The sequence below is a fragment of the Zootermopsis nevadensis genome, unplaced genomic scaffold, assembly GCF_977971745.1.
Source record: "Zootermopsis nevadensis isolate Lab colony 2312 unplaced genomic scaffold, Znev_1.0 Znev_ptg000016l, whole genome shotgun sequence".
Lineage (NCBI taxonomy): Eukaryota > Metazoa > Arthropoda > Insecta > Blattodea > Termopsidae > Zootermopsis > Zootermopsis nevadensis.
Window position 1 is genome coordinate 11,771,825 of NW_028259148.1, and position 15,653 is coordinate 11,787,477.

The following is a 15,653-nucleotide window of genomic DNA, read 5'->3' on the forward strand; positions in this document are numbered from 1 at the left end:
TGTCAGGATAACTGTTTTCCCTGGTGTGTGTGTGTGGGGGGGGGGGGGTACACAATTAAATACGATATGTCTTGCCAATGGATTATGTGGCTGCAGTGAGAGTGTAACTGTTATTTAAAAGGTTTTAGTGATTCCCTTTTAATGCTCCCATTTCTTTTGCAACGATCTCAAGTGACAAGATGAATGAATGTTCATCAGGGAGACCACTGAGATCAAGCTGTGCCCTAACAACATGAACAGGCAGGATATTCTGTACTTGAGTCAGTCATGGAAACCTCTGATCCACTCCCTGAAGGAATGTAAGAAAGCCGTTGTCCCCCCCTCCCCCCCTCATTTGACCAGGCTGTGGTCCACCCCCTCATCCATCAGACTAGCTGACTCCTCAGGAGGATGGTGGAGCGAGGAAGCAGCTTTGAATTATGTCATCACAGCTCAACATCCCAGAAAACATTCATGTTCATACTGTCCTGTGAGAAATTTAGCTTCTGTGAGCATAATTAGTTTTGTGCTCTTGAAGCTAACTTGAGGTTTTTCATTCATGGGAGCCTATAGGACGTGCTGTAGCTGATCCCTTCTGTTCAGAAAAACTGGTTGATATTGAGCTGATCCTTTCCATTTTGGAGGATCTGGAACACTTTCATGTGATCTATTATGTTTAGAGGAGCTTAGAACGGTTTTCAGCTGATCCCTTCCCTTTAGGATTCTGTTGTTTGAGCCCTTAAGTTTAAGAGGGCCTGCATGTATTTTATCAGATAAATTCGGTTTAGAAAAGCGTGTTGAAGTGGATTGCTTCTGTATGTATATTAGCAGAGCCCATCCCTTTAGGTGAATCTGGCAGAATTTTAGCTAATCTCTTCTGTTTGGTGACTTTGGATCACTTTTGTCTCATTTAGGGTAGCGTGTTTGAGAAGATGCTGAGGATGGTGCAGCTACAAAAGATGTGCATTTTGTAGGAGAACATTGCTTCTTCAGAAGGTGATGACATGCCTCGAGAAAGTCTGTAACTATTACTTGGAGACTGCGATGGCATTGCTTGGCCAAAGTACATTTTGCCAATGAGATTAGGGTTATAGTTAACTCCTGTTCTTGTACAATGTATAATAATCCACGGACTTTGTTTTAACATTCGAATTATCTGAATTGTTAATCTTTACATTTTGGAATTTGTATTCTTTTATCCTGAAGAATATGAAGTCAGAAGCCATGACAGAAGACTGAGAAATTCTTGTTTATTTATGGTAAAAACAGTAAACAGTGCAGATCATCCGTGTTTCCATGGTCTTCTTCAGCTGTTGACTTCGTGGTCTGGTCCACGGCAGGGGTTCCGCTGGAGCGTCCTCCGATAAACAGCTGGCTAAAATGAGTAGAGTTTCGCCCATAAAGGACTTTAGTTTGTTTAAATATGTGTAATTAGTACAGTACGTGCAGAATCAGTCCCCTAGTAGGGCCCGCGGTCACTTGTGTTTGTCATAAATGGGGTCATATTGGCCTAATTGCCTGATTTGGGAGTTCTCACTTAAATGACTTAACGTAAAATTTATTTGCTAGCTTCCTGACATAGTTTCGGAACGTCTCCATGCCAGTTTGCTCATGCAAAATTTCGATTGATGTTACCCTTGGGAGTTTCGTGATAAGTCTTAGTACCTTGTTCTGAAAAACTTGGAGCTTGCTAACGTGCATTTTAGCCACGTATCCCCGTGCAGGGCTGCGTACATTATTATTGGGCGTAGGAGTGTTTTATACATACATACATCCAGAAGTTAGTCAGATGACAATAAGATGTAGAATAAGTCATAATAATTATTCAATACATATTATAAAGTACAATTCATACTATTATATTAATGTCACAAAATACAAACAAAGTGTTCACATAAAGTAAAGATAAGTTACAAATAAATCCACCCATTATATACAATGGATAAATTATGACTTACTTGTAGACATTAGGAATTCATCGACAGAGTAAAAGGAGTGTGTAATTAAGTATCTTTTCAATGCTGTTTTAAATTGTGCCTTTTTATTTACAAGACTTGAGAGATTTGATGGTAGACTGTTGAAAATTTTGATCCCTGCATAATATGCACTCTTCTGAAAGCATGAGAGGTTGGCAATTGGTCCATGAAGCTGATTTTTATTCCTTGTGTTGACACTGTATATAGCAGAATTAGTTTGAAAGAGTTCTTACTTATTTACAATAAAGTTCATTAATGAGAATATGTATTCACAAGGTAGAGCTAAGATTTATAATCTCTTAAACAGACTTCTACATGAATTCCTAATTTTGACACCAGCCATAAATTGTAAATGCGAGGTTAATGTTGATGGAGGAATTGTTAAGGATTAGATAGAGTTGTCTGAGCCTGTGGTTGGCTCTGCACACTGTGATCTGTAGGTGAGCTTGCTGTCTAAGAGAGTGAAGAGAACGTGGGGGGGGGGGGGGGAGTAGCGATAGTCACTACTGTTGTAAATTGGGGGGGGGGGGTATAAAGTTGGTTTGGGGCTACGAAGGTTCCCAGGCAGTGCCCGCTCATCCTTCTGGTATGAATATGTTTAGTGAGGACAAGGGATTTAGGAGACGGGATTGGGTAAGAAATGGATTGGGGGGGGGGGAGTTTATCCGGGTCTTTGCGTTTATTTTGAATTTTGATATTGGCCTTGGGAGTGGCGTTAGGAAAATATTTACGTGAATTTTGGGGGGAGCTTTGATGCTAACTCTGGGAGGGCTGCATGGGAGGCATGCAGAGCAACGTGGAATTTGGGTACCAACTCGGCATTTGCTCTAGTACCGAGGAAAACCTTGGTCGAGTTGGCCGGTCGCAGGACCTTCCGGATGCGTGCTGACTTCTAGCCAGCAGTCCGGCATTTAAAATCACAAGCTCTAACTTTAGCCTCTGTCCGTGAGCTTCCTGTATTAACAAATTGATACATTTTTTCTTTTCATTTTTACATAGATATGTTCTGGATAGGAAACGACCAACTTGGCTCGTTGCTTATCCAATTACAAAAAAGTTTACATCCATATTCCAGAAATCACTTTTCCATTTTCTTGCCGTGGTCGTCTTGTGTCCTTTGGTTCACGGTCGGTCCAGCGTAGGGGAGTGGTCGATGTGACCGCCTATGGACTAGACCCTCCGGGGTTCCTAAAACGGGCTGGTGGTGCTCTGTAGTGGGGGCTACAAAAGAAAACCTGAGGTTTATCTGCGTTTTTGCAAGAGGTGAAGGAAATTTTAAGGTGTGCTGTTAGGCTAATGTTCAGAACAATGTACTCCATAGGCACTCCTCTGACCGTTTATTGAGCAAAAGTATTGGAGGATTCCGCAGGTTGGGTTACCTTACAAGAAGGGCTCGAGGGCGGAGGTATTTGTCAATGCTGGATCGTACTGACCTAGCTCTTGAATTTGGCTTTTGTAGCTGGTGGCCGATTTCGAGTATAGCCTATTCGCTAATACTTTAATGTAATTCTTGATCAACGGCATTCCGGTCTGTTCGTGCAGGGAACTAATTGGAGTAACCCTCTGCAATTTGGTTATTATTCTGAGGACTTTGTTCTGAAATGTCTGAAGTTTTTGTAAATGAGTGTTAGCAGCGTAGCCCCAGGCGGAGGAGGCATACGTCAGTATGGACCGGAGGAGTGATTTATAGACCATTAACGTTGAATTTACATCCATTCTGGAGGATTTATTTAGTAAAGGAAATAGTTGCCTCAGTCTGAAGTTTGCTGTACGGAGAATGGATAATATGTGGGCCTTATACGTCAATTTAGAATCTAGAATGACACCCAGATATTTGGTTTCAGAGGTAAAAGCTACGGTTTTATTAAAAAAAAATTTACGGTGGAAACAGTGCAGCGATAGTCGCATAAACGTTTTGAAAACACCGTCGTGGTGCACTTGTCAGTGTTGATCTTAATTCTCCATCTCCGAAACCAGAGTTCGAGAAGGCCTATTGCTCTGTTTAATTTCGTTATTGCTATGTCTAATTTTCCTGAGCGAGCACTGATATTCGTGTCATCTGCATAGATCGAGATGGATACGTTGCAATAATTTTCAATGGATGGAATGTCATTGATGTAGAGGTTAAAAAGTGTGGGCCCGAGTAGGCTACCCTGGGGAACGCCGGCCCTGATGGGGCGGCAGCTTGAGTGAGAGCTCCCATGTGATACAGAAAATGATCGGTTCTGGAGGTAACTAAGAATTACGTGGATTAGGTGAGGCGGAATTTTGACTTTAGTGAGTTTTGCTATTTTGCCCCGTGATCCAAACTTTATCAAATGCTCTTTCTATGTCCAGGAACAATGCCACTGTAGCTTTCTTATTGTTAAATCCGTGAGTGATTCTCTCTATATTTCTTAATAATGTGTGCGTTGTGGAATGTCCTTGTTTAAAACCATAATGTGGAGCTCCTTAAGTTGAAAATTTAGTCTTTTCAAGATGATTTTCTCAAAAACGTTTTTCCGCTGAGTAGGAAAATAATTTAAATCTAATGACTTGTTAAATATTTTTGCAATAAATCTGAGAACTGGCCGTGGCGGTTGTTTTAATACTACTAGAGCAGGGCGCTCCTTTCGGAGCTCCTAGGGGGCGTTGGTCAAGTTTGTAAAACGCAACCAATGTTGTGTAAGGACATAAACTAAACCCCCCAAATTGAGGGTTAAAACTTATATCTTAATTGCGTCATGTTTGTGTTTATTAATACAATAATTTATTTACCGTCTTTACACAAACTTAAAAATGTTGTTAAAATTACTTAAAATTATAACATTTTTTCATTAGATACTAGATCTTGTTACATTTTACATTGACGACATGTTTCGATGTTATCTCATCATCATCAGGTCTATCAATTAAAATCTGTTGCACTTCTTGCTCTGCGTATATTGATTTGTTTTATTTGTTTGATTTTTTAAGTCTCTTCCATTAAATTTGAAGGCTGTGCCCGGATGCTTTAAATCTGTAAAATTAATTTTAATTTTCAAATCGTGATTTTGGATAATGACGTAGGAAATAGAATAATTTACTAATTTAAAGAGTTATTACGTAATATATCGTAATACAAGTAAAAGAATCACAAAAATAGTATTAAAAGTAGTAAAACATACCGGGTTGTATGTGATGTGTTGTGTCCGATATTACGGGCCAGTAGATTGCAACTGAGCTGTGTGTATCGTGTGTGGCTATATATATTGAGTGAAAGTTGTTTAGGGGGTTGGGTCGATGGACTGTAGAACATTAAATATTGGGTTGTTTGCGTAAATGTTGCTGTCGTTTAGTGCAATATTTTGTTTGTGTTCTATGTATATGGTACTTTTCTACTGTGTCTCTGTGTCGTTTGTTTTGTACTATTTTTATAATGTCCATTGTTTGTTCTATTTTGTTGTATGCATGTCCCGTGTTTAATATATGCTTTGCGTATGCTGAATGGTCTTTATTGTGTTTAATTGCTGTTATATGTTCTTTATATCTTTGACCAACCCCTCCTTCGGGGGGTTAGTTTAGTTTCTTATTGGATGAATATTATTATTAGTATCAGATTAACTTGTCGGTGTTGGCAACGTCTTCTTTCACGTTTCTTCATTTCTTAAATAGTTTTATGTCGCTGTTCGGAGGCGATGTGCTGCTTCTGGAGCAGTGATAATGCGACTGGCTTGATAGTTTTTGATTTCTTTGTTGTGAAGCGTTATTTGTTTACTCCACAACAATGCCAATTTTGTTTATAGTTGACATTGTTGATGACGTCATTTTTTTTTTACGACAACGACTAATCACAAATTTTTATAGTAGATGTTCTGAATCCCATCAGGGCCAGGAGCCTTGCGGGGTTTGAGGTGGCTGATAATCCATTCGACCTCGCAATGGTTTGTAAGCCTTACGGAGGCCTGCAGAGGTTGCATCAGGAAGTCGGTTGGTGTCTACGTCTGGGTTTGTTTGCAATATTTCTTCTAAAGTATCAGCAAAAATATTCACCTTGTCTTGATTTGTAATTGCAACGTTGCCATTGTGTTTCAGGGGTGGGATTTTATTGCCCGTGTTCCTGAGGCTTTTTGTTATCCTCCACGTGTCTTTAGTGTTTGTAGTGTCTAGGCCTTGGAGTGTTCGATATTTGATCTTTAATGGCTGAGTCTATTTTCTGTTTCAAGGCGTTGATGAGAGGACGAAGCCTAATGTCGTGAGTTCTTTGCCACTGATTTCTCAGTTTGTTTCTTTCTTGAATGAGAAGTCGAGTGGATGCTGCAATTTACATTGGCCTGAAAGTTCTCCTGAGCGGAATAGAATGGTGCATGGCCTTATTAAGAACATCTGTATCAATCTCACTGTTACAGCAGTTCCCATCTGAGCACTGTGTGTTTAGGTTTTCAGAAATGTAATTTTGAAAAAGATTCCAATTGGCTTCGCTGTAGACGAATGTGTGTTTTAATTCGTCTGGTTCTAGTGGACCACGTATTCTAAGAAGAACTGGGTTGTGGTCGGATGTCGAAAGACTGTCTTGTGTGCGTATTGAGTGGCTGGAAAGCACGTTACTGATTATGGCAAATTCAAGTATATCTGCTTCACCAGGATTACAATCTGGGAAGTGTGTGGGGTGAGATGGAGCCGAGATTATGTAATTACTTTTATAGTAGTATTAAAAATATATTAAAATTAGCCGTCAATCACAATATAATATAATTAAAAGATTAAAATATCATTTTACGTTCCCTATGGAGTACTCGATTTACATGTGGAACATACACGACATGTTTCGGCTATATATAGCCATCATCTGGTGTTATGTATATAAACTTTTCACTGAATTACTGATTTTTTACTGATTTTTAATGATTTTTAGTTTTCATTTTTCTTATGATGTTCTTGTCCTTTATATTGTTTCTTCATTCGTTGTAGTATCCCAGGTCGCAAATATGTTAATTTCGTATTACGTATTGATGTCGAAGTTTGTATATGGACTGTGAAGTAAATGTTTTAATATTAATGAAAAATGAATATAGAAAACAAAATAATTAGTTGAAATAAATTATGTAAACTTACCCAAGAAGTAATATTGTAATCTTATTTGGAGAGATCGGAGGTGTACATACTGCATTGGATGGTGGCTGGTTACCGACTGGGGTACTAGTGGGTGAAAGGTGGTTTGTCAGGGTTGAGGTCAAGGTACTGAAGTGCTTTAAAGATGGGGTTGTTAAGTTCAATACTATTATCATTGAGGCATAAGTTTTGTTTATAATTTTGATATATGTAATATTTTTCTATTGTGTCCCTGTGTCTTTTGTTTTTTACTATTTTCAATATGTCCATTGTTTCATCAATTGTGTTATAAGCATGTCCTGTATTGAGAATGTGTTTAGAGTATGCAGAACTATCTTTATTGTGTTTTATGGCTGCTATGTGTTCTTTGTATCTTTGTGTGAAAGTGCGACCTGTTTGACCTATGTATGTTAGAGGGCAATCTTTACATTTCAATTTATATATACCTGGTAATTGATATTGGTTGTTTATGTTTGTAATTGGTTTTTGTTTGAGGATGTTTTTTATTGTGTTTTTAGTTTTGTAGGCTGTTTTATTTTATTTTCTTTAAATAATTTAGTTATGAATTTGGTTTCTTTACCTATGTATGTAAAAGTGGCCCATTTATTTTGTATGTTTTCGTTGGGTTTTGTTGTATTATTACGTTTTTTATTTAGTTTGTAGTTATTATATCCGTTTTCTTTAAGAATTTGTTGAATGATGTTTAATTCTATTTGTTTGTTTTTTATAGATATTGGATATAGATTTTTTCTGTTTAGTAAGTAATTGATAGCCATTTGTTTGTGTTCGATGGGGTAGTAGTGTTTGAGATGTGTGTGCCCAGCTACATTGTTCTGCCGAGCGTTCCAGGTTAAATGCTTGGCGTTGAAGTCGCCTGCTAGAATTACTTTGTTTCCGGTTTCCAAAAGATGGTCCAGGTCACTCTCCATAATTCTGCCCGGGGGGTTGTAGATAGAGATTAGTGCTATTGTTTCCCTATTGATGTTAACTTGGATAGCTGTCGCTTCCATGTGTTGGAGGGGGGAAGGGGGATCTCCGAATGCTTGAAGCCCTGGCGAATTAGAATGGCCGTTCCGCCACCCCTCTGATTTAGCCTCTCAGACCGGAATGTCGTGTAGTTTGGGCACTTCAATTTTGTTGCAGATTGTAAATGAATTTCATTAATTAGTGCTATGGGGAGAAAAGGATAGAAGCATCCTGTTCATATGGACCTGTCTTCAGACAGAATTGCAGGAGCATTCCTGAGATGGAAGTCAGAAGGTACTGGAAAGAGAATTTCGGATTGAAAGTCCGAACAATTTCAACAAATTCTCTTGTCTGCTGCTGGGTGTGAGGATTTCCGAGTCTCAGACCAGCGGGAGGGTGTGGGTATTTTTGGGTGCGTTCATGAGATGTGTGTGTGTGTGTCTCTGACCCGTGTATTCTTCTTTTCCCTGCCTGAGTTGTTCTGTGTTATTCCCTTTAGTTGCTTTGGTCTTGGGGCCTGAAGGCCTAGATTTTGGGCCGAGTGATGATTCGGCATGTGTGACGTCCTGCGCTACTACAGAGAGCGGGAGAGACTGGTCTGTCCGGAACCGGCGAAGAGATGCCGGTTACAGAATTCAGAGGCTTGCTCGCTGTAGCCTGTGTTGACGTGTTGGACCGGACGCAGCAGGGACAGTTAGCACTGTGTGCAAGCCGGGCGTGTTGCTGTATGATGTGCGGTTGTGTGAAATGATAGGTAGAATAAAGGTCCCGTGGTTGATGGAAGCTGTAGGGATGTGGTGGAGGCTGTGTTGCGAGCTGACAAAGTTCAGTGGCCTGCTCCAGGCATTTGCAGCACCCATAGGGTTGAAGTTACGGAACGTTTGGGGGGGCAGTCACTGGGGTTGAGCTGAGACCCGCGCTCCAACAATTCTTTTTGAATTTTTCTGCGGAGGTCTGCTCTTCGTCTCCCTCTCCATGAGGTCACGGAAGAAGGGTCACCCTCTGTACTTTGAGCCGTGCTCCCCGATCTTGCACAGGGCGCAGGTCGGCACAAAGTTTGGGAGGAATCTCTCTTCACATTGCCACGAGCAATGTTCCTCCGCGCAGTGGGCACAGGCCGGAGGGGCCTGACAGTTTGCCGCCAAGTGGTAAAACTGTTGGCACCGTGCGCACTGAGGCGGCACGGTTCGCCCCTTATAAGGTTCAGCAGTAATTTTTATAAAGCAGAGATGGGACAGCTGAGAGATCTCTTGGCTTTGGGGAACGTTGTCCAGTTCGAGTATATGCATTGGCAGAGGGGTTTTGTCTCTCCAAGCGGTCATTGGGATAACGGTTTGAACTGCCAGTCCCAGTGCGATCAGTTCGTTTTGGATGGTTTTAGGGGGGTGGTTGGCGGAATGCCTTTTATGACCACTTTGAACGGCTTGGAGTCGTTCGAACTTAGTAGATTAAACGGCACCTTGTTGTCTTTCAGGAAGGTTTGTAGGTTTAGATAGTCCTTGTATGTGGACGTTTGACAAGCGATTCCGGACTTTAATCTGTGAGAAATGAAGCCCAGCCGCTGGAATTTTGCGTGAAAGTCCTTATTTAGTCTGGTCATGTCACCTTCATAGTGGTGGTGAATGACTACCGGTGGGATTTTCGCTCGCGGGACGTTTAGGTATTGGTTGTTGGTGTGTCCTGTCTTCCCAGAATCACGGGTCTCAGGGGTGGGAGAGGAAGGTAACTCAGCGTGAATTGCTTCTTCAGTTATTGCGGGCTTTGGAGTTGCTCGTTCTAGTTTCTTTTTGGAGGTAATGACAATGAAGTCATCTCCCTCCACAATTTCATCCGGATTCAACAGTTCAGAGGACGCTGTAGCAGAGTCTGTTGATTTCTGCGCACTGACCTTGTCGGTTTTAGTCCCACCTTGGGAACAGTGGACCTCCGCCTCTACAACTAAATTTTGAGTGCCAGAAGGGCCTGCTATTGGCGAGGTTGCCGTTACTCTCGCTCCTTCTGGGTGTTTTGAGGGGTCTACGGATGCAAGGACTTGACCCTGTTGCCAAGTAGACGTTATTTCTGTGTCTGAAATTTCTGACGACGAATTTTCGAAGTCAGTACTTAACGGGGAGGATGTGGGTATTGTTGGGTGCGTTCATGAGATGTGTGTGTGTTTCTCTTCTTTTCCCTGCCTGAGTTGTTCTAGGATGACGCCAAGGTATTTGACTTCATTTACTCGGGGGATAGTTGCTCCAAAAATCTTCAGGGGTGCGGAGGTGTGTCAGCCGTCTAGAGAATAATGCCACCAAGCATTTATTGACGTTAATCTTTATCCTCTATTTTTCAAACCAAGGTTCGAAAGTTGTAATTACTTTATTTAGTTTATTATTATAGTATTATTGTACGCTGGCTGATCGAGCAGTGACGTTTGTATCAGTGTATATTGAGACGACCACTTTGTCTTTTTGTAAGGGTGGTAAGTCATTTATATATTGGGAAACATTGGCACAGCGTAGAATGATAGCCCGGATGTGCGCCCTTTTCAAAGCATACACGGGGGGGCCAGGCTTGGAAAACGATAGGGGATAGATTACTAAAGCCATCTAATCCCCACTTTATGCAACCTTGTCGAAAACTCCAAACTAGTGCAATGTGACAGGGGAATCCATTGCTACAAGGAAAACACCTAAGAAATCGCCAGGTGCTTGTTCATATTCAACAACACCATCACACAAGACTCCGATCGGTGGTGATCGATTTATTCCTGTTAGAAGTGCAACCAATTTTGAACTTGCACATTATAAGGTGACCCAGGAACAACAGCCAGATGATGAATTGATAAGTCCTTCACAGAAATAAATCCAGCGCTTCAGGTCAGAGAATCTTTATGGTGCTTTTTTTAAAAGTGTGTCAATGATTCTAGAACCCAGTTATTATTATTTTCGGCTGTTGTCAAGCACTTTAATAAATGAATTGAATTGAATTATTCAGTGTTCTGTCTGACGGTTCCGGGGGTTGGGTTAGAAAATCTCTGATAGTGTTCTCAGTCTGTTCAGAGAAATCATGGTCGAAGTCCGTGTTGGTCGTAAAAATGTCCTGTATTGTGTCTGCAAAGAGGTTCACCTTTTCGTCATGGGTGACCGCGGATCTACCGTTTAATTTCGAGGGGGATATGCAGATGGTGGTGTTTGTTAAACTTTTTTGTAATTCGCCAAATATCCCCGTTTTTACTGGGGTCTAGCCCTTGCAGTGTTCGTTGCCAGGTGTTTTTTAGCCGATTTTTAATGGCCGCGTCTATTTGGTGTTTTGGGGCGCTTAAGCGAGGGCGACGTTGTGCGTCCTTTGCCACGTGGTTCGCAATTTATTGCGTTCCTGGATTAGCAGTCTTGTCGACAGTGCTATTTGCTTAAGGTTTACATGCGTCATGTTTGTGTTTTATGATTAAAATATATAATAAAATTCAGGTCAATACACAAACTTTATTTAGATGTTAAAATTTAAATGTTAAAATTTAAAATTTAAATTTGCGCCATTCATCACTATAACGATGTTACAATAGAGCGCCTTCATTCACTTCACTACATGTTTCGATGGAAAGCATCATCTTCAGGTGTTGTCTTTTAAAACTACTTTATATTATAATGCATGTCTTTAAATATATTCGTCCGTTTTGTTCATTATTGTAGCATGTGTTCCGTTGATCCTCCCGTTTTATGCATCTTATGTTTGTTTTGATTATTCTGTAAAATAAATTTAATAAATTTGGGAGTTATTTATTTATATGCAAATAAGTTTGGAATATGAACTATATTTGTAATAGTAAGAACACAATAACATACCATAAGTCGTGTTGTGTGGTGTGTCTACGTCTGCTCGGGTTGACTGTCTGTTCGTGGACTGGTTTCGTGTATGGATGCGGGTCGTATATATAGGTAGAGGATGTCATGTGCTTGAGTCGATGACTTGTATTGTGTTAAAAATCGGGTTGTTCAAATATAGGTTACTGTCGTTTAGAGCAATATTTTGTTTATGTGTACGTGTATATATTTTAGTGCTATTTGCATTGAACTGGAGGTTTTGGTTTTGCTTGGAACCGATTTCTTGATGGCTAGTTGTAGTACGTTGGTAAGGTGGGTGAATGCGTAGTCTATCTGGACGTGTCGCGTTGTTTGCTAGGAGTGTGGTGTTTAAGTTGAAGATATCTGTCTTCTGGGCTGTTGCGCTGTGCAGTCTGGTCGATGTTTACCAACGTTTCAGGGGTCATACTGCCTCCGTCATCAGGGCGATGAATATGCTAATACGGTGTGAGATGCTGGGTTTATAGGCCGGAAAGTGAAAGGTGTAGGATGCCCCGAGCCAATGGGAGCAGGCATGGGAGTGGACCAATGGTAGCACGTGGGCGAGAGTGGTAGAGGGAGAGGTGAGTTTGGTTGTATGGATCAGGGCCCTGAAAAGGGCCATGTTAGTGGTCTGGTTGGTTCTGGCGGCGCACTCTTGCTCGCTCTCGGAGTCCTCGAAGTGTGTGAATAAGAGGCTTCCAGGACCGGCTCAGGTGAAGTCCATCTTCCCTGTTAAAGTTATCGGGATGTAGTTCGATCTCGATGGCTTCCCTGATTAACCGATCCATGTATCCGGTTTTTGAGGAGAGGATAGAAGTGTCCTCTAGCTGTATATTGTGTTCCAAGTTGAAGCGGTGTTCAGCAACCGCAGATTTCTCGGGCTGCCCGAGCCGGATGTGGCGTTCGTGCTCCTTGATCCTGGCCTCAACGGAACGGCCTGTCTGGCCGATGTAGACTTTACCGCACTCGCAGGGAACTCTGTATACACCAGGCGTCTTCAGTCCTAGGCCGTCCTTTACCGGCCGGAGAAAACTGGGAATTTTCTTTGGCGGAAGACCAACAGACTTGATGTTGTGCCTGGCCAGCAACCTGCTTATGCGGTTGAAGGTCGTCCCGACGTAGGGCAGGAAGGCAACCGAGGCTGGTTTTCCAGTAGGCGGTGGCAGCCTCGCAGGCGGATTGAGAGCTTTCAGAATCTGACGGTTGCTGTATCCGTTTTTCCTGAAGGTGGTGGTGAGTGCCTCCAGTTCACTTTGTAGGCTCTCGTGGTCGCAAAGGGCTTTAGCCCTGTGTACCAGGGTCGAAAGCACGGCTTGTTTGTTGGACGGGTGGTGATGGGAATTGGAATTGAGGTAAAGGTCGGTATGGTTTGGTTTTCGGTACACCTTGTGGCCTAATGAGCCATCAGGTTTCCGGTGGATGTCTATGTCGAGGAATGGGAGATGGCCGTCCCTTTCAGTCTCCATGGTGAACTGGATGCTCTCGTGAATGCTGTTGAGGTGGCTGAGGAACTCAGCGAGCTTGTCAGGACCGTGGGGCCAGATAACAAACGTGTCGTCTACGTAACGGAACCAGCAGAGGGGCTTGAAGGTCGCCCCGTCCACCGCCATTTCTTCAAAGTTCTCCATGTAGAAATTGGCGAACACAGGTGATAGTGGGGAACCCATAGCCACCCCGTCGGTCTGTTCGTAGAACCGGCCGCCGAACTTGAAATATGAAGAGGTTAATACAAGGTGGAACAGCCTCAAGACGTCGCCATCGAAGTGCCGTTCCAGGAGACGTAGGGCATCACCAACGGGTACCATGGTGAAGAGAGACACGACATCGAAACTGACCATGATGTCCCCAGGTCACGTATTGTTAGCATGACAGGTTTATGATCTGAGTGGGACAGAAAGCCAAAGTTTTGATAAGGCTGAGATTGGACGTTGTTTAATACAGCGAGGTCCAAGACGTCAGCGCTTGCCGTGTCGTTATCCGGAACTTGAGTAGGGTTAATGGGAGCGGCGATTAAATAGTCATTTTTGTTGTAGTGGTTGAGCAACGTTTGTCCCGGGGTGTTACTCCTGATGGAATGCCACATGTTGTGCTTCGCGTTGAAGTCACCCGCAGGAATAACTTTACTGCCCTTTTGTAGTAAAAGGTCGAGGTCACTCACCACTAATTGACCTGGTGGGTTATAGATGGAAATTAAAGTAATCTTTTCCTTGTTAATATGCAGCTGGGTCGCAGTGGCTTCCATGTGCTGTAATTTTGGTAGTAGGATTTCCTTTCCAGATAGCTGTGCCCCCACGTTTTCGCTCCTCTCTGTCGGACCTGTACACATGATAGATGGGGCATTTGAATTTCACAGCTGACTTTAGGTGCATTTCATTCAATAGTGCTATTGGGATGTTGTTTGTTTCCAAGTAGCTGAAGAATTCGGATTTTTTATTGCTTATGCATCTGGCATTCCAAAACACTATGTTCATATTATTGGACAAGGAAGCCATAATTAATGCCGAGCAGTTGTGTTAGGAATGTATTGAAGATAACAGGTAGGGCACTTTCGTAGGGATGTTGGAGTTACTGGAAGAGCATGGCTGTTAGTGGTTGGAGGAAGCACTGGAAGGAGAAGGATGGATTGAATGACTTGACTATATTGTCAAAGTCTGGTTTGGCGGTAGGTGTAGGGATTCCCTGAGTGCCTCTGACGTGGGAATGGAATCTGGCTGTCGTAGATGTTGGTCTGTGCTTCTGTGCTGTCGGACGGGTGTCAGGCTGGGAGGTGTGGGTATTGTTTTACGATTCGCTTTTGACCTTGGCTCTGCGGGTAAGTCGGTGGGTTGGGCCTCGTCTCTGCCCTTTTAGGAGCTGTCGATTGGAATGTGTTTGTTGTATTTCTGTCTCTCTCTGCTTCTGAAGAGGGTGATGGGGTTCTGTGAGTGGGCAATTGTGCTTCGGGGTTTTCCTCGGAGTACTGAGGCAACTGTCCAAAGTTTGGGCCGCGGGGTGGGCAGGTACTGTGAGAAGGGTGGGTGGACCGTGGGTCCAGATCCCGTGGTAGAGTAGAAGGCAAGTGCACTTGATTCGGAATAATTGGCAGTGGAATGGAATGTTGGTTGGCTGCACGAAGGATTGATGCGTCGGCGTACCCGTTTGGGTGCCGAAGACCAGTGGTCTGTTCCAGGCGTTGGTCACACGTATGGCCGGAAAGTTTCTGTTGTTATAACTTAGGGGTCTGTGGAGGGCTGGCTGTTGGACAAGACCAGTGTTGGAGGGTTTTCCCGTCGCCTTCTTCTCGTTGAGCCTGCCCTCTTTTTCGATAAGGGCCTGGAAAAATGGGCAGCCCCGGAATATCATCCACGTATCTGCTATAATATTGTATGTGGTTTTTGTTTAATATGTTTACTATGTTGTTGTGTTCTAAATATTGAAGGAATATTTCTGATAATATACTTGAAGTGGGAGCACCCATGGGTAGTCCTGTATTTTGTTGCGAATGTTGATTATTGAATTGAAAATAATGTTGATTAATAATTATGGTCGTTATTATTTGCATATTGATGTTTTGTTTGTTTAGTATATTATATATGATGTCTTGTAAAGTATTTGTGGGGATATTAGTGTACATATTAGTAATATCAAATGAACAAATTCGTAAGTCTTTATTAAGGTTGAGTTCTTTAATTTCATTGATTAAATTTATAGAATTTGTTATATTGAAAGTGTTTGGTAGGTTGCAGTAATCACAATATGACGCAACTTTATCATCTCAATATATATTTGATCAATGGTAGACCTGCCTCTCCAAAATCCGACCTGATATTCTCTTCGGCATATGGCTGTAGCCTATCTTTCT

The 15,653-nt window shown here is 42.2% G+C and overlaps 1 protein-coding gene across 1 annotated transcript in view; it reads left to right on the top strand.

Annotated features, from left to right (window-relative positions):
• The window catches only part of LOC147873776 (uncharacterized), a 32,010-nt gene extending 29,590 nt beyond the window's left edge, over positions 1–2,420 (top strand). Inside the window, exon 5 of the mRNA XM_087349653.1 lies at positions 894–2,420. The gene's annotated coding sequence lies outside the window, so the exon portion shown is untranslated. The remainder of the gene's footprint in view (positions 1–893) is intronic.
• Positions 2,421–15,653: the final 13,233 nt, after the last annotated feature.